This window comes from Acanthopagrus latus, chromosome 15 (genome assembly GCF_904848185.1).
Source record: "Acanthopagrus latus isolate v.2019 chromosome 15, fAcaLat1.1, whole genome shotgun sequence".
In the NCBI taxonomy this organism is placed as follows: domain Eukaryota; kingdom Metazoa; phylum Chordata; class Actinopteri; order Spariformes; family Sparidae; genus Acanthopagrus; species Acanthopagrus latus.
In genome coordinates, this window is record NC_051053.1 from 3,621,562 (window position 1) to 3,647,908 (window position 26,347).

A 26,347-nucleotide genomic window follows, 5' to 3' on the forward strand; every position below is an offset into this window, starting at 1 on the left:
CCTGCACCTCGGTCGGAGGACCGGCCGAGGCCTGTACCTGCACCTCGGTCGGAGGACCGGTCGAGGCCTGTACCTGCACCTCGGTCGGAGGACCGGCCGAGGCCCACGCCAGGTCCCACGCCAGGTCCTGCGCCTGCTCCTGCACCTCGGTCGGAGGCCCGGCCGAGTCCCACGCCAGGTCCTGCGCCTGCTCCTGCACCTCGGTCGGAGGCCCGGCCGAGTCCCATGCCAAGTCTTGTGTCTGCACCTCGGTCGGAGGCCCGGCCGAGTCCTACGCCAAGTCCAGTGCCTGCACCTCGATCGGGGGCCCGGCCGAGTCCCGCACCAAGCCCAGTGCCTGCTCCTCGGTCTGAGGCCCGGCCGAGTCTCACGCCAAGTCCATTGCCTGCTCCTCGGTCAGGGGTCCGGCCGAGGTCATTTGTTGCCAGAGACCCTTCATCAGCTCTCAGACCACCAGCTCCCGGCAAAACTCCGTCGGTGGTCCAGTCAAGAACCTTGAGGGTTTCCCAGCCAGTGGTCTGGTCGCCAGTGGGTCCAGGCTGCACCTACGCCTTCGTGGCCAGCCTCCGGCGAGTCTGAGGCCGCGCCTACGCCTTCGTCGCCAGCCTCCAGCGAGTCTGAGACAACGCCTACGCCTTGGTCACCGGTCTCCAGCAGGTTCCAGCCTGCGCCTTTGCCTTTGTCCCTGGCCTCCAGTGGGCTCCAGTCCTCGCCTCCACCCTCATGTTTGTTTGGACCTTGTCCACTCCTTGTCCAGTCATTGTATTCTGTTTGCTGTTTTCTGTTAGCTGTTCCTTGCTCCTGTTCCTTGCTCCTGTTCCTTGCTCCATGTTCCATGCTCCTGTCCATGTCCCTGTTCCTGCCCTGGTTTGGTATGTTTTGGTTTCAAGATTTTCATGTTTGATTTGTACTTTGCCTTTTTCTTTTGCACTTTGACGAACTGCTTTATTTTGCTACTTTGTTTGGATGTTATGTTGTTACTTTGCCTCATTGTTTTTGTTTTGCCTTCTTGTGTTTTTTTGTAACAGCTATAATTAAAGCTCGCCTTTTGTTCATCCCCATCTCTGCCTCAAGTGTACTGCGTTTAGGTCCACATTTTCCCTTCCATAGTTTTCCCCTAAACCCCAACGTGACAGAATCACGTTCATGAATGTGAGTGACTTTTACTGTGCAGTAAAATCACTTAACATGATGCTACATGGATGTTAACAACACACTGCTAATTTTAGCACGGTTACTGAACGTGAATCAACTCCTCTGCCCTGAGTGAGTGAGTGACACAGCACAGTGTGTGAACAAGAATCACGTCCTCTGCGACAGATCTCTGTGTGCAGTAGGTTCGCGAATCATGAACGAATCACAGCACGAACTTGAATCACGTCCTCACAGTTCACTGTGTGCAGGCGAGTGAGTCCCCGCCTGCACGCTGACTGCGTTGTTCGCCGAAGATTCACGAGTGAGTCGCGGCAGTTCCACTCCTGGCCGGCATGCTTGCGGCTGAGCTCAACTGAACTGAGAAAGGAACGAATCAGTTCATGAAGTGATTCCATTCAGTCCATTCACTCAAAATATTTGTTCGTTCAAACGACACGTTCACGACCGACACAACACTACACTACTACACCTGCAGTTGCATTTCTGGATACTCTTAATTGAGGTAATTTCTTACCACTTATATGTACACTGTGCCCCTACTGAACAATGTGCACTGTTTTGTGACCACCACATGGACTCTGAGAGAACAGTTTATACAATGGTACTGATTTAATTTGTAGCTCTCTCCTTTGAAAATAAGGTGATTTTAGTTTCTTTTTTAGAATGCACAAAAACTGATCATTTTGCATTGTATTCAGTTTGATCTCACACTCTTGTTGGGGAGGGTAAGTGATGCAAATCTTATGTGCTTTAGTTTCCTTTTGCTAAATGACTGGAGTCTAGGTTCACTCTTTTATATAATTGCTTGTACCCTGATTAATTCCTCTATACTCAGTACCTGTTACTCAGTGGATACCTTATCTCCTTTAGATCTCATCAGAAAAAAGCATTAGAGGAAAACAGAAAAAACCTTGGAAAAGGAGTGATTAGGCTGGAGCAAATACATAAACAGTCAGCCACACCAGCAAATTTAAAGGCATTAGTGGCTACTAAGACTGAACTTAATATGGATCATACTCGTCATGTCCAGAAACTATTGCTTTACACTAAACAAAAATATTATGAATTTAGTAATAAGTCCAGTCATCTGCTTGCCCACCAACTGAAAAATCAAAATAATGATTGCTCAGTTACCATGATAAGAACACATTTAGTAGACTCAATGTAGACTACAAAACTGTTGTAAAGACACTGGCTCAGAGATTGTAAAAGATCCTTCCCAAAATAATAAACCCAGATCAGGCATGGTTTGTAAAATCAAGATATGGCACAGATAACATAAGCCGTGCTCTTAATGCTGTTCAGTATCTTAATACCAATAAAAACCCAGCGCTGATAGTCTCCCAAAAAGGCCTTTTGTTTCTGGTATTAGAAAAACTTGGTCTGGGCTCTAATGTCATTAATATGATTTAAATATGGCTGTCAGTTTAACGTGTTAATTAGACTAATTAATTACACTGCAAATTAACACATTATAAAAATTAACGCAATTAATTCTGAGATTCTGAGTGGCAATTCAATGCACAAGCATTTTAAATTTGGCCCATTGAATGACCCGTAGGCTACTTGGCAGTGGCACGTCACGGTAGCACTAGCACCGAGGAACTTGTCCAGACGTGTTCATCACTTCCTACCTGTGTCACTAGTCAAAGAAGGGTGACAACAGACATGAGCCGTTTTTAGGCAGAGTACCAAGCCGCCAATTTGCCAGTCCTTTTGGCAGCTCGGTCCGCAGTTTTAGACAGAGGCCGGCAAACTGGGGGTGTGTTTTGGTCCGCCAATTTTCCACCTGGTGCCAATGACCTGCACTGTTGTGCGACCCACAGCTGGGGAGTTTTAAAACCAAGAAAGAGCTGATCACAGCAGTCAGACCATTACTTCATCCACGGACAATAAGATGAACAACTGGATAGCCGCTGAGAACCAGGAGAAGCAGCGTCTCCTCGGTCTCTGTAGCTTGTTGTTGTGTCGGCAAGCTAAGGATAGTCGTTACTGGGGTACAATGTAAAGCTCTTATTTTGAAGACATTCTATGTCACTGTTCACAGCCTTATACTTCTACTATTCATTTTGAATTGCTGTATTTAGTCAGCTTTGGTATTCATTTTGACTTGCTGTTAAGTGTATTTGTATTGCATTTTTGAATAATGCATCTGGCCTAATTGGTTTGCTGGGATGCGCTCGACCATTTTCTTTTAAATTTAATTTATGAAACGCACTTCACCAAAAAAAAAATGTGGATTTCAAATCTTCTCTTCTTAGTGTATTCAATTGATTAGTCATGCAATACAATTTTGTAATGTCCTAGAATTAAAATTCTTTATTTGGGTACCTTTAGCAGATATGAGATTAAAATATGATTAATTAGATTAATTAATTACAAATCCTGTAATTAATTAGATAATTTTTTTTAATCGCCTGACAGCCCTAGATTAAAACCTTCTACTCAGACCCAATAGCCACAATAAATCCTAACGGCCTGCTGTCTGCCGGCTTTCCAGTGTGCAGGGGCTGCAGACAGGGGTGCCCCGTGTCACCTTTATTGTTTATATTGTTTATTGAATCTTTGGCCGAGGTCATCAGAATTAACCCTGATATATCGGGAGGCGAAGAAAAACACATTATTTCCTTCTTCGTAGACGATGTCCTTTTATATCTTAATAAACCTGAGAAATAAATTCTGGCAGTTTTGAAATCTATAGCCACATTCAATGCCCTGTCAGGTTATAAGATTAATTTAGGGAAGTCGGTCGCTACGCCCTTTAATGTCGCCCAGGATATGTCAATACAATCTGCTTTTCAAGTGTCTAGGAAGGGATTCAAATACTTAGGTATCCTTGTCAATCCTGAATCGAATAATCTGTTTGAAACTAATTACTCACCCTTAATCCGAAAGGTTAAGAATGATCTGACAAAATGGGCCTCCCCACCAACTTCTCTCCTGGGGAGAATCAACATTATAAAAAATGAATATTCTACCTCGATTGAATTAGATATTTCAAAATCTCCAGCGCTATTTGACCCCTGCCTTTTTCAAGTCACTGAATTACCATACTTCTTGCTATATTTAGAATAACAAACACCAAAGAGTTAAGTTCTCTCAACTTACTAAGCCAATGATCTGGGAGGCTTGTCCCTGCCCAAACTACAACTATAGTATTGGTCAGCACAACTTAAAATTATGTCAAATTGGTTTATGAATAGGAAAGATTCCTTGTGGTTGGGTCTTGAATCCCTGTGTTGCTATCCTAGAAGTCTTAATTCTCTCCCTTGTATCAATTACATAGATCAGTTAAATCATCTCGAGAACAACATAATTGTTTATAACACTGCTGGTTTGGTGAAATATGAAGAAATAAAATTGAATATTCCCCGTTTTCTCTCTCCGTTCTCCCTTGGCTCTGAATCCAGATCTACCAGCACAGATTAGGAGCATTGGTTTGTTGGAGTGGGCATCTAAGGGCCTGTCAAACTTTACAGACCTGTTGGCCTCCGACCCTGTTAAGTCATTTGATCAAATCAGGGCTGATTTTACTATTCCCCACAAAGATTTTTCTAAGTATCTCCAAATTCGTCACTCTATAGTGTCTCTCTCAAGGACAGGTGGGATCCGTGTGAGACTGTCCGAATTGGAAAACACTATAGTTTTGGCCAAATTTCCCAAAGGACTGATCTCAAAGGTTTATACTTCACTACTTTATTCTGATTCTTCAGACTATGACTCTCTGAAGCTGTTGTGGGAGCGCAATCTGGAGGTGGCATTCAATCGTGTAGACTGGGACAAGATCTGCAGCGGGGTTTTCCCTTAATGTACTTCAATCTCTATACATGAATAGAACGTTATTTTTTTTCACCAAACTTATTACACACCTGTTCACCTCCAGAGAATGTTCCCTGGCACCTCCAACCTTTGTTATAAATGTAAAATACACAAAGGTACATTTATCCACATGTTTTGGTCATGTGACCGCATCTAGACTTTCTGGAAAGGTTAATGTAATCCTGTAATCCAGGAGGTCACTGGTAAACAGTTTCTGTTGACTCCTTCTTTCTGTCTACTTAACCATGCTCCAGACAATTTCCTGGACAGGGACACTAAATCCCTGTTGACAATTCTTTTGTTTTTGGCTAAAAAACATATCTTGCTGCAGTGGTCAACTTCCCAGATCCCTACAGTCGACATGTGGATATCACAGATCTGTGCTCTTATTCCTCTTGAGAAATTGACTCATGATCTTAATCACAAATTGGACAGATTTTGGAGGATCTGGGAACCTTTGCATTCCTTTTAACAGAAGCTATAATTCATCATTTGTCCCTGGAAGATGAGGACTGTCTGGCCTTTCATTTATTTCTAGTATGTGCTCTTCATTTACCTGTCTCCTGTCATCTTTCTATTTACTTATTTATCATATGTATATGTAGAAATATAGATAGAATAGAGCTAGAATAGTTTGTAAGTAAAGTCCACCTGTTAAGATAGACAGGTGAGTACATGAGTCTCTGTGTTTGGCATGATGATGGTTAATGTCCCTGACAACTTCTGTAGTCTCATTTAGCCACCTAGTGGAGACTCAATGAACTCTAGTGATAACTCAATTCAAAGTGATAGTAAATGCAACTAACTTCGTTTTTGTCAAAAGAATCATTTGGCTAAACTTGCCATTCAAAAGATTCTTTTCTTTATCCATTTTTGACCAAGGAGGTTTGTTGGTGCTTGCCATTCACAAACTTACTGCTGCATTACTTCCTCATTTCCTACATGACAGAGTGGACCAGGGGTCATAACGTGTATTCATTAATCGCTCGTCAGAAAAAATAATGCTGAAGAAGAATTTGCATTAACACAATAAATCTGCTTTAACTTTGACAGCCCTAGTAAATATCTTAAGCCTTTGGTAACCATATCTCTAAGCCCCGGTTAGTTGTGTTTATTTTATCCTGGATCATTTTTTCCTGGCAGCTAGATTATTTTTCTCTGTGTTTTTTTTTTAAGGTAGGGAGTGGCTGCTCGTGACCAGAGGTTGAAAAGAATGGCAAACTCATCTCACTCTTGAGGAACATGACTAATGTGGTGCAACTGGAAAGGGTGTTTGGAAAACTGATGAAGCCGTCGATCATTAGTAGTTTTGAGAATATTAGAAAATGTCTTGCTTTTTCCTGGCCATTTAATGCCTCTTAACCTCAAAGTGCATCCATGTCCACAAATCCAAGGTGCTGCTGAAGCTATGCTACATGAGCTGAAATCGGTAGAGAGGATCATGCATAAAATCAAGGAAATGTAAAAGATTGGTGATGACTACATGAAAATAGTACAGTGTAGTGTGTTTTGTGTTATTCTTTTTTTTTTTTTAAACAGACACACACACACACACACACACAATTTAAAGGTCCCATATTATACTATTTTTCATCAATTTCACGCAGCTGTCAGAGGTCCAACAACACTGTATTTGAAATGTATTGCCCCAAACCCATCCGTGGTCCTGAATTTCAGCTGTCTAAAAGTTGCTCAAGTGAGCTCTACTGAGAGCAGTCTGTTTCTGTGCCTGCACATTTAAATGCCAATGAGCTTTGTCTGTCAATGCCTGCCTTGCCTGCTACATGCCCCTCTCAGGGAGACAATGCTGCTTACTAGCGGTAGCATGTGCTAATGTTTACGGTGGATATATTGCTATGGCTCGCCAAATGCTTTTGTTCAACAATAGCAGTTTGACCCAGAATCGGACCCAGAAGGAGAGGCTGCTGAAGAAATATAGACTCTGCGGCTGCAGCAGGACGTTTCCGAATGGTTATTGTGTCTGAATAATGTTAGTTTGTTCGTATGTGTTGTTACATTTACTACCATATAGCTAATGGCTAACAGCTAGCGAAAGCTGTATTTGTCTCCAACACAGTCCCCAAACACTTGGACACTGTTCACATCATCTCTGTCTCCAGTCGGCATGTTTCCAGACTTTGTACTGTGACAAACAAGCTCCCTCGTAATATTAACATTAAACTCGCTTCAAACACCATTGCATAGCGGACCAAAGCGTAACTAACTAGTTACCCAATGTTCAGATGACCTCACCATACTCATAGGCAACTGTAAATACTATCAAAATGTGGGGACACTTACCTGTGGCTCGGGTGCAGCTGCTGGGTCCAATATGGTTGGGACTGATTTTTTTACGAGGGTCAGTGTCGAGGCAAAGCCAGCTTTGTACTGACTCTTGTTACTGAAGCAGACAGCATATTGTCATTAAAAATGAAACGCAACCACTGTCTCTTCTGTTCTTCTGTAGCTGGGACAGAATACAGGCACTTATGTTGATTTATACAACCAACAACTGAGCAATTTGTGTGTCTAGCTCTGAGCGACGACATTGTGAAACACTGACGTCTAACCGCTGGACACACCGAACTTCTGGATGCCCCCCTCTCGGATATCTCCTATCATCACGCAGAGGAGGCCAGCCTATGAAAATCTCTCCTTTTGTTATGTAACGACAGGTGCTGAATAGCCTGTAGGAGCCTCGTTTTACCAGTGGGTGGGCTGCAGAGACGATGCAGGACTCATTTGCTTTCCTCATTCTGGGAGTCGGTAGGCTCAGGGAGGACTAGCTTACCAGCATTGTAGAGACCAGAGAAAACATGTTTTTCATAATATGGTACCTTTAAACCATGTTTGTGATGATAACTAGTATTGGTTATAATGTCTGCCTTTGTTTTACTGTAGAAGAAACATGATCTGACCATTCTAGTCTCATCTCCGTCATGGAAAGCACAATGTAAAAGATTTATGCTGATATTTATCCTGATCCGTCTTATCCTGGAGGTTTGGAAGTATCTATAAGCTTCACAATGCTGTCAGGGATTCTAGGCTACTCAATGTTAAAAGTTTTTTTTTTTTTTTTTATTGGGGCTAGATGTCTATACACTTGTTGTGTTGTTGTGTTAAAAGTTTAGAAAAAGTCTGAATTATGGGTTAACACTTGCTGTCAATAGTAGTGTCAATTTGTGATAAACAAATGCAGTTTAGCACACAAACTTCCACTATTAAACACATTGATCTTGTGCTAAGGAGGCTGGGCAGGTTGTTTCCTGTATTGATCATAGCAGTCCCCCACATGGCATTACACATTTCAGAATCAGAATCAGAATCAGAAAAAGCTTTATTGCCAAGTACGATTATACACATACGAGGAATTTGTTGTGGTCATATTGGTGCATGCATCAAATAACTATTAAGTGAAAATATAACAAATTAACAATATAAACTATTTAAAGAATAGAAAGTGTAACAAATTAACAATATAAACTATTTTAAAAAGTAGAAAATATAACTATACAATATAAATATATATACACAATCTGTTTTTTGGGTAAAAGGATAAAAGGAGCAGACCGGCTGGCAGTGAACAATTACAAGAATGATGTGCAAATGAAAATGTGCAAATGAACAGGAAGTTCAAGCTGAGCGTTAATGTAACACATAGAGTTATGGTGCTGTCAGTGTGACAGTAGAGTCAGTGGTAGAGGTGGAGTGTGAGGAGTGTCAGGGGGGATTCAGGCCTTGTTGATAAGGCTGACAGCAGACGGGAAGAAACTGTTCTTGTGGCGTGAGGTTTTGGTCCTGATGGACCGCAGCCTCCTGCCAGAGGGGAGTGTCTCAAAGAGTTTGTGACCGGGATGGGAGGGATCAGCAACAATCTTTCCTGCACGCCTCAGGGTCCTGGAGGTGTACAGGTCCTGAAGAGACGGGAGGTTGCAGCCAATCACCTTCTCTGCTGACCGAATGACACGCTGCAGCCTGCCGTTGTCCTTGGCGGTGGCAGCAGCGTACCAGATGGTGATGGAGGAGGTGAGGATGGACTCAATGATGGCTGTGTAGAAGTGCACCATCATTGTCTTTGGCAGACTGAATTTCTGCAGCTGCCGCAGGAAGTACATCCTGTGCTTTCTTGATGAGGGAGCTAATGTTCAGCTCCCACTTGAGGTCCTGGGAGATGATTGTTCCCAGGAAGCGGAAAGACTCCACAGTGTCAATAGTGTCACAGAGGGTGATGGGGGCAGGTGAGGCTGAGTTCTTCCTGTAGTCCACAACCATCTCCACTGTCTTTAGAGCATTGAGCTCTAGGCTGTTCTGGTTGCACCAGGTCACCAGGTGGTCAACCTCCCACCTGTAGGCGGACTCGTCACCATCAGAGATGAGACCAATGAGGGTGGTGTCGTCTGCAAACTTCAGGAGCTTGACGGACTGGTGACTGGAGGTGCAGCTGTTGGTGTACAGGGAGAAGAGCAGAGGAGAAAGAACACAGCCCTGGGGGGATCCGGTACTGATAGTCTGTGCATCGGAGATGTGTTTTCCCAGCTTTACACACTGTTTCCTGTCAGACAGGAAGTCAGTAATCCACCTGCAGGTGGAGTCAGGCACGTTCAGCTGGGAGAGCTTCTCCTGTAGCAGAGCTGGGATGATGGTGTTGAAAGCAGAGCTGAAATCTGCTTTCTGCTGAAATCCACAAACAGGATCCACATTCTGCACATAAACATGAACCAAGATGTGTGATATATACAGTAGGGTTCAACAATCTGAGATTATTAGTCGAGATGCATCTTTTTTTGCATTTAGATGTAAAAAGTTTTAATTTCATTTATCTTATTTTTTCATTACAAACAATAGTGTCATCATTTTAGAAAATTGTAGTATTTGGTCCCTCCCCCTTTCACTTTAGTGACAGCAGCATGCACTCAAGCTGCCATTGTCTCTTCAAGTGTGAGTCAAACCTGACGACCCATGTTATACTAAGATGATTGCACAGTGTTCCACAAAGCTTCAACTGGGTTGAGGTCAGGCGACTGGGAAGGAAAGTCCTTGGCAGTCAGGCCCCTTGTTCTTCTTTTGATTTCAAGTAGTTCTGTCAAAGCTTTGAGGTAAGTTTGGGTCAAGGCCTGGGCAATATGGCTGAAAATCATGATACTGAAGTTTCATATCGGCCAATAATGACAATTATTAATCTTTTTTTTTTTTTTTTATATCTGGTCTTTTTTTAAATTTTTTCAGACCAGGAAAAAAAAGTTTCCCTTAACCTCTCTATTTTGATTTTAACCACTTTATCAAGGTTGCATTACAGCTCTTCATCAGGACGGTCTTCTTGCACAGTTTACATACAACACTGTTCTGATTTGTATCTAACTTAAAAAACAAACAAAAAAACTGTCATATGACAGGCTGACCTTTTCCATTCATAAGTTTTTCTCTCAGCTCTTAATTTCTCACTTCATGCATATGACAGGCTTTTTATGTTGATATGCAATCAATGCATATATGTGTGAATCTTTTGAACATTTGATCAAACTATTTTCTTATTACCATAGTAGATGTGTCTATCAACATATTGCCATAGTTTCATTGCTCAGGCCATGGTCATTATCCTGCTGCAGTATGAATCCTTCTCTAGAAAGACTCATATCAACACTAATATGCTCCACAGTTTACAGTCTGAGAGAGTGTTATTGTCAAGGTGGAAAAGCATCTGGAATAATAGAGGTAAATGTAAATGTAGCTTATCTCTGATAGCATTTCCAGTCTACCAGATTCTAGGATCACATGTGAGTGTGTGTGTGTGTGTGTGTGTGTGTGTGTGGCAACCTTACTTCTACGTACTTTATTCATTCTACAACCTCCTCCTTCCCATGAGTTAACTCCAGGTTAATCATTAGTAGGAGACAGACTGAATTGAAGGCAGTGTGGCTCTTGTTAAGCTAACTCAAGTAAAATGCATCCTACCATCACACTAACTTTTTATTGAGTCCAACTTGTTCTTGATCAGTAAGACCTGACTATCAATTACAGGTCACTGGGAAAGGGATCAATGACAATATTATGAACAAAACACAGGGAGTGAATGGGAATGTCTTTCATACTGATACATGTCTATTTAAATGCTGTGTGAAAACTACTGTGGCACAGGTTGAGTGTTGAGAATGAGCATAAACTGTGCCTGACTGACTATAAGAGCAGTTGTAGCCTGCAATCCCATTAAGACGCCACACCCACACTTTGATTGGCAAGTGACCTATGTAAAATGCAGAACAGAGTTCTAGGAGTTGTGCATGAGTCTTAGGGTGTCTTAGTGTCCAGTGATTCTCCTTTTGGCTTTGATGCCAGCTTGCACTTGGTCAGGCATGGGCTCCACAGGTTTATGCATGGCCTGATGGCTCGTGTTGTCCTGGCATGATTTGGTGGTGGCTTGGGGGGCCTCCCATGCTTTTGCAAGGTGCTTGGCTTTCATGGTCTTCCAGCCCCCTGTTGGTGCTCGGTAGGGTTGGGATGGGGTGTTGCTGTGGCTGTGCAGGGAATTTGTGGTGGTCAGTGCTCCAAAAATGGTCAATCATATGCTGAATTGACTGAACATCTGACCTCTGCTCTGACCTGGCAACCCAGGTAACTACACTGAACTGCAGCTGACTTCTTGTTGATAAGTTGCAAAGGGAGAATTTCATGCTTGATTGATCCAAAACTGACAACAATGACATCCGTATGGAATGTGTCCTGTGGTTGCCAGTGGCTATGGCTGGGGGGTGGGGGTCCCAGTGAGTTAATGTTTTTGCAGGATGGACAGCAAGATGGCTTAAAAATGAATACCCCTCAGGCACCAAAAAAAGGAGAAGGATTCATATAATTGGCTTCCCCAGCTGTATGTTGAAGTAACGTTGGGCAAGATACTAATCCCCAAATTGCTACCTATGAGCAGTTAGCACCTTGGATAGCAGCATCTGTCATCAGTCTATGAATGTTTTTGTGAATGGATGAGTGTAGCAATGTTTTTCTGCAGTATTTGTTTTAAATCTGCAGACCAGTTTATTGTTTTGCTGTCCTTTTTTAAAAAAAAAAATAGAATTATGGAAATAACTCTGACTGTTTTGATCTCCTGTTTTAATAACACGTGATCATTGCAATAGAACATTTTTTAATTTAGCAACATTGAACCGATAGTGTCAGTCCTGCTTATTGCTTCACTGCTCTTTGGATTCGAAAACATATTTTCCATTGTGAATGAACCACATCAACTAAATTACCTGGCTAGTCAAACAACTTTGCAACTTTGGACAAGGAGGAACAAACATTGTCCTCTATGCAAATAACAGATCAATGCCTATGTGATTACAGCCCACCATTCCACTGGGAACTGGTGTGGGTATTAAAGGTCCCATACTATGAAAAACACGTTTTCTCTGGTCTCTACATATATAAACTGGTCCTCCCTGAGCCTGCCAACTCCCAGAATGAGGAAAGCAGACGATTCCTGTGTGGTCTCTGCAGCCCACCCACTGGTAAAACAGAGCTCAAACAGGCTGTTCAGATTCAGCGCCTTTTGTTATGTAACGAAAGGAGTCATTTTCATAGGCCGACCTCCTCTGATGATAGGAGATATCCGAGAGGGGGTCGATCATCCCCGAGGTGAAGTGTCCAGCGGTGAGATAGCAGTGTTTCGCAATGTCATCACTCGGAGCTAGACACACTTATTGCTCAGTTGTTGGTCGTAAAAATCAACACAAGTGCCTATATTCTGTCCAAGCGACAGAACAACAGAAGAGAAAGTGGTTGCCTGTCATTTTTAAAGACAACTTACCAGCTATGGTTCATGTCAGTTTGTTTGTGTGTGCTAACCACTTTACATCGGACTGCTTCAGTAACGAGGGTAACGATAACAGTAACTGTGCTGGTTATGCCTCGTCACTGACCCTTGTAAAAGGATCAGTCCCAACCATACCGGAGTGCACCCAAGCCACAGTTAAGTGTCACCACATTTTGATAGTATTTACAGTTGCCTACGAGTATGGTGAAGTCAGCTGGAAACTGGCTAACTAGTTAGCTTTGGTCCGCTATGCAATGGCGTTTGAAGAGAGTTTAATGCTAATAATATTATGATGGAGCTTGGTTGTCACAGTAAAAATTCTGGAAACATGTGCAGACTGGAGACAAAGACGGTGCAAACAGTGTCCAAGAGTTTGGAGACTGTGTTGAAGACAAACACAGCTTTCGCTAGCTGTTACCCATTAGCCATATGGTAGTAAATGTAACAACACATACGAACAAACTAACATTATTCAGACACAATAACCATTCGGAAACGTCCTGCTGCAGCCACAGAGTCTGTATTTCTTCAGCAGCCTCTCGTTCTGGGTCCGATTCTGGGTCAAAATGGTATGTTTGAGCATCTCAGCGAGCCATAGCAGTACATCCACTGTAAACATTAGAGCATGCCAAGCAGCATCCTCTCCCTGAGAGGGGTGTGTAACAGGCAAGGCAGGCGTTGACAGAAGAAGCTCATTAGTATTTAAAGGTGCAGGCACAGAAACAGCCCGCTCTCAGTAGAGCTCAGTAGAGCTCACTTGAGTGACTTTTAGATAGCTGAATTCAGGACCACGGATGGGTTTGGGGCAATGCATTTCTAATACAGTGTCGTTGGACCTCTGACAGCTGTGTGAAATTGATGAAAAACAGTATAATATGGGACCTTGAAAGGACTGCTCATAGAACAGAAGTTGTCAGACTGTAAAGCCAGCCTGTGGCAAAAGACCCTATTCAGCTGAGTATTGGTGCTCTAGTGTTTGCTATTTGACTTTGCCTGTTGTTGGCTTGTATAATTCTCTGAATTCAACTTATTTTATCATAAAGACATAAGGTGTATATTTTTTATTTCCCACCAATTTCTACCACAACCAGGATATAGTGTGATTGTGAATGTATTATCTACAAATGAAGTGTGTCGAACCTAGAGAAAACACTCTTTCCTCTCAGTTACATTCATGTATTTGCCCATTAATTGATGACCAGTAAGATGTCTGTGGTTCAAAATTCACTATAGTGTATGAATACACACATTCACAGGTCACAAATGACCTGCTTCATTCAGTGAAGGTGGACAGTAGGTAAAAATTAACTGTATACTAAACTGAAGCTGTACAGGTAAATAATACTAAATTGCCCCTGGATTAACATCAATTTAAACTTTATTATTGCATTATTTTCTATTCACAATAATTGTTAAAAAAAAATATTCATATTTTTAGCAGGAGCAATACTGAATTAAAGCTGTGGGCAGCGATGATCGTGCCCTCACCATCCACGTACGTTGGGCTGTGGCGCTGTCGGAGGGCATGTAGATGTCTGTGCACGTGCACGCGTTTAGTGGACGTTGTCTGAATGGGTGAGATAACACTGCCTGTGTACACTATGTGGTGCTAGAGATCACCCATCAGTAATATGTTATCTTGTAGTGTATGATGTATATGAGAGTAAGATAGTGCCTCAGTTGCCTTCTTTCAAAAGTGTATGCATGTGTTATGTGTCAGAGAGAGTGTGTGTCTGGATGGAGGGGAATCTGATCTAGGGACAGCTTGTATGTCAGAGCATATACTCTTCAGAACACACAGGAGTCTAATCAGAGGAGCAACATGGTTTGAGTTGCATAACCTTACTAATGTACTGGTTACAAAGTGTGAATATTTGTAGGACAGCAGATATGCTGTGTAGGGGTATTCTAGCCTTGATGTTACTAAGCCTTCTCCAAATGTCCTGCTTTGGCCTATTATTCATATACTGTATGGTGATGTGTGAAGCACAGTTATATCAATAGCATAAGGCACGATAGTAACATATTATTGATTATTTAAATCGTTCAACAGGCCATCAGCATCAGTCAGAATGTCATGTTCACTAAAGTTCTTCTACACATCAAAGAAGTCACACTCATTCCAGATTACAATATGTATAACATAATTAGAATGCATGGGAACATAGGTTATTGGTCGATAGTCAGCCTGCTTGCTATTCATGCTTGCTAATAGAACTCTGGGTATTGTGGTAATCCACAGACAGAATGGAAAAGATAGAAAAGTGAAGGGACAGTCAGAGAAAGAGGGCAAGTGATTAAAATGGAAAATGAGTATGTCTGCCTACCTCTCCTTTTGATTTTCAGTGGTTATCGTGAATGTTCTGATCAATAAATTTAAACTGATGCAATAATGTGTGATGATAGTTGTAAACATGCCTCTTGCAAAGGATGTAATATGCAGACAGATTATTATTCAAATTAGTTTGTATTTCTTAAATCTTAACTAAATCACTATCTACTAAGCGGTGGTTGAACATCACAAAGTAAATTTCCTGTTAATCAAAATCTTTAATTCACTTGTCTATTTTAATCCTATATCTCACTTTACATTTCACTTCTACTCCTTATACTCACAAGAACTAAAAACTACCTCTAGCTAATAGTTCTTTTACAGATACATATTTCACATATAAAACATCATTTATTAAAATATGCTTCAACATAAGACATCTGCGTACAGGCCATTTATAATAATTAAATATAAATCAAAATATAATAAAAGGTAACTCTTTTGTGCCTTTAATTAATTATACATTTGAACGATTCTTTCAGCTTCTTTGTGATATAATATTTTAACAATTTGCATTGTTAGTTACCTAGGACACGAGTAGAGCTGAGTGTATTTTCAAAATGAATGACTCAGGCGCTGAGCTGTTTTTCTTGTTTTTTTCTTGATGTTTGATTGACAGCTCAAATGGGCTGGCTCACTCCCTGTTCCTATCCATGCTGTAATGGTCACACAGGCAGGATCTGAAGACCTGCAGGGTATTAATAGACTGCAAGTAATGTGTGTGTATGTTTGTGTATCTGTGTGTGTAGACTGGGGGGTAGAATCAGTGTCTATAACCCTCTTAATAGATCAGTCCAACGCAGCTGTTTTCTCTCAGCCTCTACACTCAGTTTCTATGCAAATGCAGCAGTTTATTGTCCAGAACATTGGCTTTTTTTGTCTGGACCAGCTTTGACTGATCACAGCTTGACAGCCTCAATGTGTGTTTCCATTGTGTGTTTGCAGACTTTATTATTAATGGTGAGAGGACCCAGCATTTGACCACCGTGTCCCTGATGAATAGCTTAGTCTGTCAACACACCCACGCCCATCCAACACACACACACACGAATAAACACTCAAAAAATGAGCCAGGAAATGTACTCAGGTTGTGTTGAAATCAATGGGGAATAATAATTGATGAATTACTATTAACTAGTGCATTGCCCATAAGAAGTCTGTATTTCTATAGTAAAGTGGGAGGTTAAGTAGCTTTTTCATGTATGGCCAAATGAGGCTGTGTTAAAGGTGAGACATTGGGGACATTTAGGTTTGTTGTGAAATTCGATATTCCAGGGTATAATTGGCCATTTTCAAGGGCAGAAGTTTGGTCTCAGCTTTGGTAGGGATACTGAGTTACTAACCAGTTACTCACTAGCTTAAACCTTGTAATTGTTAACACTGGTTGAAAGACTAGTCAGTTAGTTACTAGCCTACATTCACTAATGTTAGGCTTGGAGCTTCCTTGTTGTGTCTGTTGCAGTGAGGGGGGAGATTATTTTAAGCCGTATATACAAAAGGTTGTTAGAGAAATCTTTACCAAATAATCACAAACTCACTGCAGGGACAAATATGTATATATAAGTAAAAACAGTAAAGGGAGGGAGAAGATCAAACTACGTGCATTTGTAAAAGATAGAGGAACATCCTAATCTGGAGAAAGGGTGAGAGAGAGGATCAAACGTGACTGAGACTCAGCAGTTTAAGGTTATCAGCTATCCGGTCTCAAATCCACAGATTGAGCGGCCGCGGTGTCCGCTCCTGCCTGCCCCAGTCAGCCCTCACACACACCAGCCTGCCGCTTGCGCAGCCACGTGAGAGGGGAGAGACCCGGCGCTGCTGCAGAAGAGCCTTGGACTGCGATGACTCTGAGCAGCATGTGAATTACAATATAATATATTTCTCGCCTTTCCCCTCATGATCTGAGTAAGACGCTAAATTTGTCGCTAGTCGCTTTTTAGAAATAAAGTCGCTAAGAGGGTATGAAAAGTCAATAAGTCTAGCGAGAAAGTCACCAAGTTGTTAACACTGGGATACCTTCATGTGCTGAGAACATGATAACCCCTCAGATATTCAAATGACAGCATATATAAACGTGTTGCCTTGCAGGTTACACTGAAGACTGCGACGAGAAGGCACATCTGAAAAATAGTTCTCTACATATGCTTAATACTACGAATGAGAACTTTTGTTATGACTTGTCCCTACCATCCCTATGCAAACTTGCGCCCTTGCCCAGGGAGAACAAATGCCGAACATGACAACTTACACTCGCAGTTGCAGATTACATGTACTGCCTCTCGCCCGGTCCAACTAGCAGGTTGCATGTAGCGTTTACAAGCAGAAGGAGTGACAGCGGGGACAGCCAATCACATGTAAGTTAGCGAGAAACCGGCAGCCAATCAGAGAGCGATATTTAGGTTAGATGCGGGACTTCTAGCAGAGACTGACATTTAACCCTTTGTGTGCCATAATCATTGACTAAACACTACGGACAGCGGTTGTATTGGTAGTGACTACACAGTAGAGGCTGAATATTGGTAGGGACATGTCCCTAGCTTCCCTACCCAATTCTACGCCCCATTATATTTCACCTTAAAAACTATTTACCTCACCTACGTTATTTGGTGACATTACTTTCAGCACAACCTCACGTGACTGTACAGTTATTTTTTCATTTTGACATACTGTATTAATACAAAGGACCTAAAATCGCAAAAACCCATACAATCTGAGGAGGAAAAATTTTGATTTTTTACAAACCATTTTTATGACTTATCATGCAAATATAAATGGTTGTTTGCTAAATTTGTGCATAAGAGTTTGAAATTTACAAAGTTATATGTAACTATTTACATTTAAATGCAGGCGATGCCTAAGGCTCAGGGCTCCCTCAGCTCCTTGCAGCTGCACTGCCTGCTCCACATTTAGCAGTCTCCTCATTATTTTGACTCACAAAACAAGAAAACAACTCCACTACACACTAAACACACTACATAACACACTAACTATACGCTCCATACACGCTGTATGTCACAAATCTCTCACCTCTCAAAACTCGCTGTCTCTATTACCGTTGCTGCTGCTGTCACTCAGTGGCGGTTCTAGCTTTCATGACGCCCTGGGCGAGAGAGAGTATAATAATTTTACTACACTTTGTACAAGAAGCACAAAATGAATACCATCCAACTTCTAGATATATTTTCCCCACTAACCAATGACTTCCTGAAGTACTGATGGTGGCAACTTCTTCCGTCACTGTCGTTTCCAGGGAATACAAAGTCAGATGGTACCTGACTTGGTCCCCTGGAAACCAGTTGTGTCTGAATTCTCACAGTCAGAACTGAAGGCCAGTTAGCAGGTCAGTGCACAGAGGCTCATCCTCAAGAGACGATGCTGCTCTGGGCGTTTCTAATGGAGAGCACAAGGGTATTAGTATACACACATTATTCACAGTGTTTATAGTGCAGAACATCACCCATACCCAGTGATAATAACATAATAACAACTGTTTGCAAAATGCTTTGCAGGGATGCCCACACACACACACACGCACACAAACTCACCTGAGTCTTGCTGGGGAGAAGTACAGGTAAATGGGTCTTCATCCTCAGGATCAGACAGTTTGTGGACACTGTGTGGCTGAGGAGGTAGATGGCTCCTCACCCTGGCTAGTGGCAGAGGGTGCTCCAAAATGTAAAGTCCCCTGCATTCGCATTAACATACAAAATAAATGATCAATGCAGGAATAGCACAATTAAATAAACCTGTTATTAAGCATAATATATCACAGAAGCTTTTAAATAGACTAGAGCATTGCCTGTAGGAAGCATGTATTCCTATAGAAAAGTGGGAGGTTAAGTAGCTTTTTCATGGATGGCCAAATGAGGTTGTGTTTGAAGGTGGGACGTCAGGGATATGATTGGCTGTTTTTGACTACTTTTGATTATACCATTATATTTCACCTTAAAAACTATTTACCTTGCCTTGTTTGGTGTCATTATTTTCAGCACAACCTCACATGTGTGACTGTACAGTATTTTTTTCATTTACATACTATATTAACACTATGGACCTAAAATCACAAAATGACATAAAATCAGAGTAGGAAAAAGGTATGTCATGGGTTTGAGCTCTGCAGTAATTGGCTCTGGTGCGCATGTGGCTGTGGTGTGCAGTGAATTCGTAAAGCATTTATGAAATAATTTATTAATGGTATCATTGTAGTCCAAACAAATGCAACGTTGCACACCCTTGAGCCACGCAGCCACCATGTTGAAAATCTCAGGTCAGTCTGATCCTGATCTGCAGATATTTCAGGCACACACACACACACACACACACACAGATTCCTTGCTTTTATAAAGCGACTACATGTAGCCTGCACTTTGTTAACATTAAGCTGAGTGTGGCCCACCCCTCCCAGACTTTCCAGTTAGGGTGGACTGTGCAAAGCCCTCCTTTGTGAATACCAGGACAGCCAGCTCATGGGCAAAAATGGTCATGCAAGATCAGGAAGGCCCTATTTGAAACTGTCACTGTGCTGCATGGGAGAGAAAGAGAGGATAAACTGGACAGATTATCTCTCCCTACTTGTGAAGAATGAACAGACATTATCCAAACATTAATTGTTGTTGTTAATTCAATCTTTACTTGGAAAGACTGCTAGTATATATAGACCACTTGGGAGTGCTATGACCAGTGGTGTTGAAGTTCCCACATATAACCTATTAAATGCCATCACTTTATTGCTGACCCAAAGACAAAAGGTCCATAGTGCAAATATAGAATTCTTTATGAATGAACTGTCAAGTGATTAATACATACGTTCATCCCTCAATTATAACATACCATATCAATTTCACTGTCCACAGAAGATGATGATGCTGCAGATGAAGGGGTCCCCCTAAACGAGGACATCAATTCCTGGACACACTCCCTCATCAATTTAATCAATTTTGGCAGGTCTAGATGGATGTAATAATAAGTGGGAAAACATTTGGTTTGTTAGTTAGTAAAAGTAATGGCACTTAAACTCAGTACAGGACAGTAAATAATGTGGAAACACCCTGAATCATTGTTTAATAAACATACTGAGTTCTGACATGTCAACCCTTCTAACTCCAATCTGAACACCCACTGTGAAGGGATGACATGATTTCATTCATTCCAGGTGCCATGCCATGACCAGTATTATCATTCGTCAGCTTCTTCAAGAGAGAATGAGAGATCAGAATTACATCAAACTTCATTAAGGCACAATTGACATTTATAGAAGGAATTTATGTGAGGAATCGTGGGAGGAAATAGCGGCAGATATAATTTTGTGCTCATTTTGTATGTTAGAGATTGTGAAAATTCTATGCTTGTTTTTCTGGATCCCAATAAACACAACAGATAAATGTTACAGTTTGTCCAGCTGTCATGCTGACTGACTGATCTGTGAATGGCAATCTGACAGCTGTGATCCAATCCTGTGCACACTTTGGAGGTCAATTAAGATTTATGATTGTAATTATAATAAATGCTGTTCTAAAGGTACTATATAAATAAAGTTTTTTTTATTATTAGCAGCCCTTATTTGTTATTAGACACACACGTGCATGTGCATGCTTATGATTTCTATACTTTATTTCTCAAAGGACATAGAGTATGTTTAAGGACACTCCTCTAATCCACACTACCGTGTGGGACAAAACATTAATGAAAGGTGTTTGAAAATGATTATATTGTTGATATATATATATATATATATATATATATATATATATATATATATATATATATATATATATATATATATATATATATATACACACACACACACACACATTTATTTGTAAGTGTACTGTACTTAAAACATTTGTTTTAATTTGTATATATTCTTTAATTTCTTTGTAATGACTTGTTCTGATGCTATGGATATATAAGAATCCTCAAATAAACTTCTTCACACAACAAATGTAGAATATTTCAGTGTAGAATGTAGAATATTTCAGTGTTTTTATTCAGATGTCTTTTTCTCCAAACCACTGTGGACACAGCAACAGAACTGTAAGCATACAAACACATACACACATCTGTATGGGTGTGTGCATACATTTTTGCACACAATTGTATTACAGATAAGAGCAAGAGCACCAGGATCTTCAGTGCTCAATATCAAAAAGTATGCATCTTAAAATCGTTTATCCATGGTTATCCAACTTCCAAATGGTGATCTGAATTTTGATTAAACAACAAGGATACCAAAAAATAAAGAACATACATTATAGAAAAACAGGCTTGTATGGTTATGTGTAAATCACTGCAAATGTTTAAATGTTTGTATAAGTGATAAAACCATTGGGAACTTGTGCTCAGTGTAAAGGTATGGCCTTTCAAAACAGCATCTTCAAGTTTTTTTTGTTTGTTTTTTTTGTTTTTTTAACATCTATGGCCATTCTACTTCAAAAACATAACTTAAGGAAATAAATAATTTAAATGAATAAAAAATAAATTAAATAAATAACCAAAAAGTAAATCTAAAGATATCAAGATAAGCCTTGCACAGCTGTCAATCAAGGTCAGCAACATTTACAGCATTTTCTGTTGAAACTAGCTCATCACGAAAGTCTAAACTATTTGCATGTTTCCTACTTTTGTGTGTATTAAAAGAAGAATACACATTTGTGCTCTAGTTACAGTTTTTAAATGGGCATGTTATCATCTCACGTTTTTAAATGGCCCCTTAAATGAGTGAACAATGTTTCTTGTGAGCAGGGCTGTTTCAAGCTGCCCTTTCTGCCTGTGCTCTGTCACCTGCCCTGGGCCTACACAGATCTCTGTGAAACCATGACAAATGAATTTTCAAGGCATTAAAAGGACAGAAATGTACAAATACAAGAGTCATGGCAACATGGTAGAGGGCTAATTCTAGAATATAATAATGGCTGTGTTTCAAACGATAGTGCCGGAATAACTGTGCCCAGGTGTCTGCAGACACAGTACACAATTTGCACTTCCACTCCATTACTCAAACAAAAGTCTTCTTCAGTGTCTTTCTTTCAAGATCAATGTTTACCATAGAGGTTCTGTGTCATTCACTGCTCTCAGTGCTCTTCACTGGTCTCAGGTGTTTGATCCTGTGGGATGACATAAAATAGTACTCTGAAACCACCCAAACAATGCAGTCCAAATTTCTAATTAGAATATTTTAGCTAAAAATGAATAAAATAATTTATACATTTCAAACACAAATTGTGAACCCTTTTCAATCTTTGTTAAATGCTGTGGACTAAGCTATTTTTTTGACGAAAAAGACTATACAACTGTGCAACATATATAGCCTAGCCTTTATTATAGTTAATCTAATCTCTTAACAATTAGGGATGACATTTTCCTTCATAGTTATTTCTTTTATCCCTTTAAACATAGAAAACTGCAAAACGGGCTCAACAAAAAAATACAGTTAAAAGCAAAGACAATTATCATCAACATTAAATTGAATGGACATGGAAAATGAACATAAATGTTACAGGTCCCAGGGATGGGAGACCACAATAACAATATATATTACCTAAAGCAGGTGAAACAGGAATAAGGACACACATCTCTTTAACATCACTACTTCGGTCTCAATAACAAACATTTCCTCTCATCTTCTCTTTTCTCATCAACACACATCTCACTTTATATCAATAAACAGTTTCTGTAAATACATCACATTCTCTTGGTCCATTTCACCGTATAAACTAGTTCAAAACACTATGTCCATATAGTGCAGTTTTACAGTGTAGAAAACACTTTAAAATACAGCAGAATACATACCTTGAAATGTGTATTGAAACAATGTGCTGGTGTAACAAGCTTATGACAAAAGACAAATGAACTCGTAACCTTAGATATTTTACTTTTAACAAATGTACATATTCATAGTTAACACACGTAACTCATTACTAGCTTGGAATGCCTCATGTACCGGAGTTTTGGTGTCACTTTTCTCACTTTAGCTAGAAGAGTGCAGTCGCGCTTGGCACAAAATGGCGCCCAGGCGTGAAAAAGTTCTTCACATTAAAAATGCTTGAACAAAAATAACTCTTTTAAATGGCTTACATATTTAACACAAACACTCGCGCTACAATTATCTGTCACTATAACATAACATCTCACGGTGCATTTACCGATAACCGACCTGTATAGAGCAGGTGAAACAGAGGAATGAGGACACAGTATGTCTCGCTTCCCTTCCAAATTGCTTTTGGGGACCCAGCAGCAGGTGCGCTCCCTAACCGTTCCCCGGAGCAACTCATGAGAGCACAAACGTTCCGCCCTCCGTTTCCCATATAAACGGAGCACCACAAGACAATACATGACTTCTCATTATGAACACATATACAAAAACAAAATAATCGTGATTCTCATTAAAGGAAGCTTATCAACTAAATGTGGTCATCCTATTTTAGGTGTGCTACATAAACATTACCTTGTTTGCCAAGGATGCCTTGTGCTGGGTACCAACATCAGCCTACAGGGAAAGACAATTAACTAGTCACCACTCGTGTTTCTCTCTCACACTCGCACACACACACACACACACACACACACAACCACAGCTACTGGCACATGAGAAACAAGGCACAGGAATAATGCTTTATATTCAAAAACACATTTTGACTATCTAATAAAAGGGATGGGAAGCTCCTCAGGAGAGATAGGCGATAATAACTTAGATTTTAAAGCTGGTTTGTGATTATAACATGAATATGTATCAATTCTGGTTGACCAAAAAATTCAGTTAAAAGCAAAAACAATTACTATCAACATTCCTGCCCAAACATTAAATTTAATGGATACATCTTTACATTAAAAATGAACATAAACATTACCTTGTTTGCCAAGGATGCCTTGTGCTGGGTACCAACTTCAGCCTACAGGGAAAGACAATTAATTAGTCACGACTCATGCTACATCTTACATTAAAAATGAACATAAGCATTACCAACGTCAGATGGCTTTAAACATACACCAAGGGGGTTTGTTTACTTCAAGAAAGTGGGTATGAAATAGAAAGTACAGTTGACCCTGGTATGTTTACAGGTCGTCTGAAGCTCCCATTTGTTTTATTAACAAAAGGAATATCAACATGGAGACACAATGTTTTCATAGCAGTAAGAGTAAATCTGGCTGTTGTTTATTATATCTGTAAACATAGTGAGTGCAACTTGACTCTTGCACGAGCTCTGCGAGACTTGGTGTTCCAGCTACGTTCACAAACGTCGGCTTTCTTGAAGTAAACAACTCCTTCCGTTCATGTTTGAATAGCCACTTGACTAGCTGAAAAAATGCGGTTTTGTGGGATGTAAATAGCCTGAACAGTGAGGCATTCTGAACAGCTTAACATTCGTCTGCTTCAATTCTCGCCCCCCCCGCCGCCATACACACACACACACACACACACACACACACACCTTCTTCTTAGTGGTAGTGATGGGAACGGCAGTTCTTTTTACTGTACTGAATCTCTAGAATCCTTTCATTAAAATGATGCATTCAAAAGATTTGTTCACCGAATCGTTCAGTGCTTTCCAACTCCCTGAAGTGATAAGCAGCCAAACGATCCGTCATTCAATTAATAATTCAGCCCTGCGGTTCACGTTCACTTACTGAGGGAGGGTCTGTTCACGGACTATAGTACACAATCATTCACGGGAGACGCAGTGCTGCTCTGAGTGGTATGCATGCACTAAAATTATTACACGGTGAAAGTGTTCTCTCTGCACAGTAAAATCACTTAACATGATGCTACACGGATGTTAGCATTACAGTGCTAATTTTAACAGTACGGTTACTGAACGTGAATCATTTCCTCTGCCCTGGCTGAGTGAGAGACACAGCGCCACTTTCAGCACAGTACGTGAATGAGAATCACGTCCTCAGCGTCAGTTCTCTGCCTGCAGGTAGGTTTCCGAATCATGAACAAATCACAGGGCGAGCGTGATTCACCGCCTGGCGTCCCTCGTTCGCGAACGACCTGCTGAGGACATGAATCAAGTTCGCGCTGTCACTGAATCAGCGTGAACATGAATCAACATGAACATGAATCACGTTCGTGACGGCAGCTTCTGAGAATCACATTCGCAAACGTGAGTGACTTTTACTGTGCAGTAAAATCACTTAAGATAATGCTACACGGATGTTAGCAACACAGCGCTAATTTTAGCAGTACAGTTACTGAATGTGAATCATCTCCTCTGCCCTGGGTGAGTGACACAGCGCCATTTTCAGCACAGTACGTGAACGAGAATCACGTCCTCAGTGAAAGTCCTCTGTCTGCAGTAGGTTTGCAAATCATGAACGAATCACAGGTGGAACGCGACTCACGTCCTGGCGTCCCTCATTCGCGAACGACCTACTGAGGACGTGAATCATGTTCGCGCTGTCGCTGAATCAGCGTGAACGCATCTCGGCCGGCATGCTCGCAGCTGAGCTCAACTGAAGTGAGAAAGGAACGAATCAGTCCATGAAGTGATCCCGTTCACTTCGTTCACTGAAAAGATTTATTCGTTCAAACAACACATTAGCAACCGACACACTACTTCGAGGGGGAGGGGGAGGCGGCTTTACCGGACCATACTGGCTTATTTTCAACCAAATGTTAACATTACCAGCAGAAACACATTTATAAAGAATAACAATACCGTCGACTGAAAATATTTATCGTCATTATGATTATTGCACTCAATTCACTCAACACGTCCTCACTAAAGACCGGTAACTGTGACCGTGTGTTTCGCTGAATGTGTAAAAAAGCGCAGACAAACAAGTCCAATTTCCAGTTTTCTTAACTTCAGCAACCGATGCACTCCCCTCACTTCACGACCGCCATGTTGGTTTGATTTTGCATCGTTCGGTCCCACCAACATTATGACGCACTGATGTCATTACGTTGCACGCCTCCGTGCATTCAAAGTTTTTGAGTAAGATATTGATGATCTCTCAGACAATTTAAGTAGCATGAAATTATAACTACATTAGTAACTTAAAGTTGGGTTGACTTGATAGTGGATTTTGATGGCTGTTTTCACAATGCTTTTGAGTTAGTAGTAGTGTTCGGGTTTACAGTGTGAAAGGCCCATCCCCTCTGATGGAACTTGAGAGCTTCAAGATGAACACTGGATTCATTCCTGAGTCCCAACACAGTGCCTGCCTGGGTGTCACTAAACAGATTACATCTCTGTGGCTAGACAGTAAGCACCATAATGCATAAAGAAGACTGG

At 41.0% G+C, this 26,347-nt stretch overlaps 1 protein-coding gene across 7 annotated transcripts in view; it reads right to left on the reverse strand.

Moving 5' to 3' along the window:
• slc2a15a (solute carrier family 2 member 15a) overlaps nucleotides 1-23,365 on the reverse strand; it is a 90,005-nt gene extending 66,640 nt beyond the window's left edge. For 2 of the 7 annotated variants that reach the window (XM_037124539.1, XM_037124533.1), the window contains exons 1-7: nucleotides 23,263-23,365; nucleotides 22,153-22,213; nucleotides 20,230-20,299; nucleotides 19,941-20,056; nucleotides 18,656-18,795; nucleotides 18,305-18,500; nucleotides 18,138-18,210 (exon numbers count right to left, since the gene is read on the reverse strand). The gene's annotated coding sequence lies outside the window, so the exon portion shown is untranslated. The other 5 variants (XM_037124534.1, XM_037124538.1, XM_037124535.1 and 2 more) reach the window with 5 other exon arrangements.
• Between the last annotated feature and the right edge of the window lie 2,982 nt (nucleotides 23,366-26,347).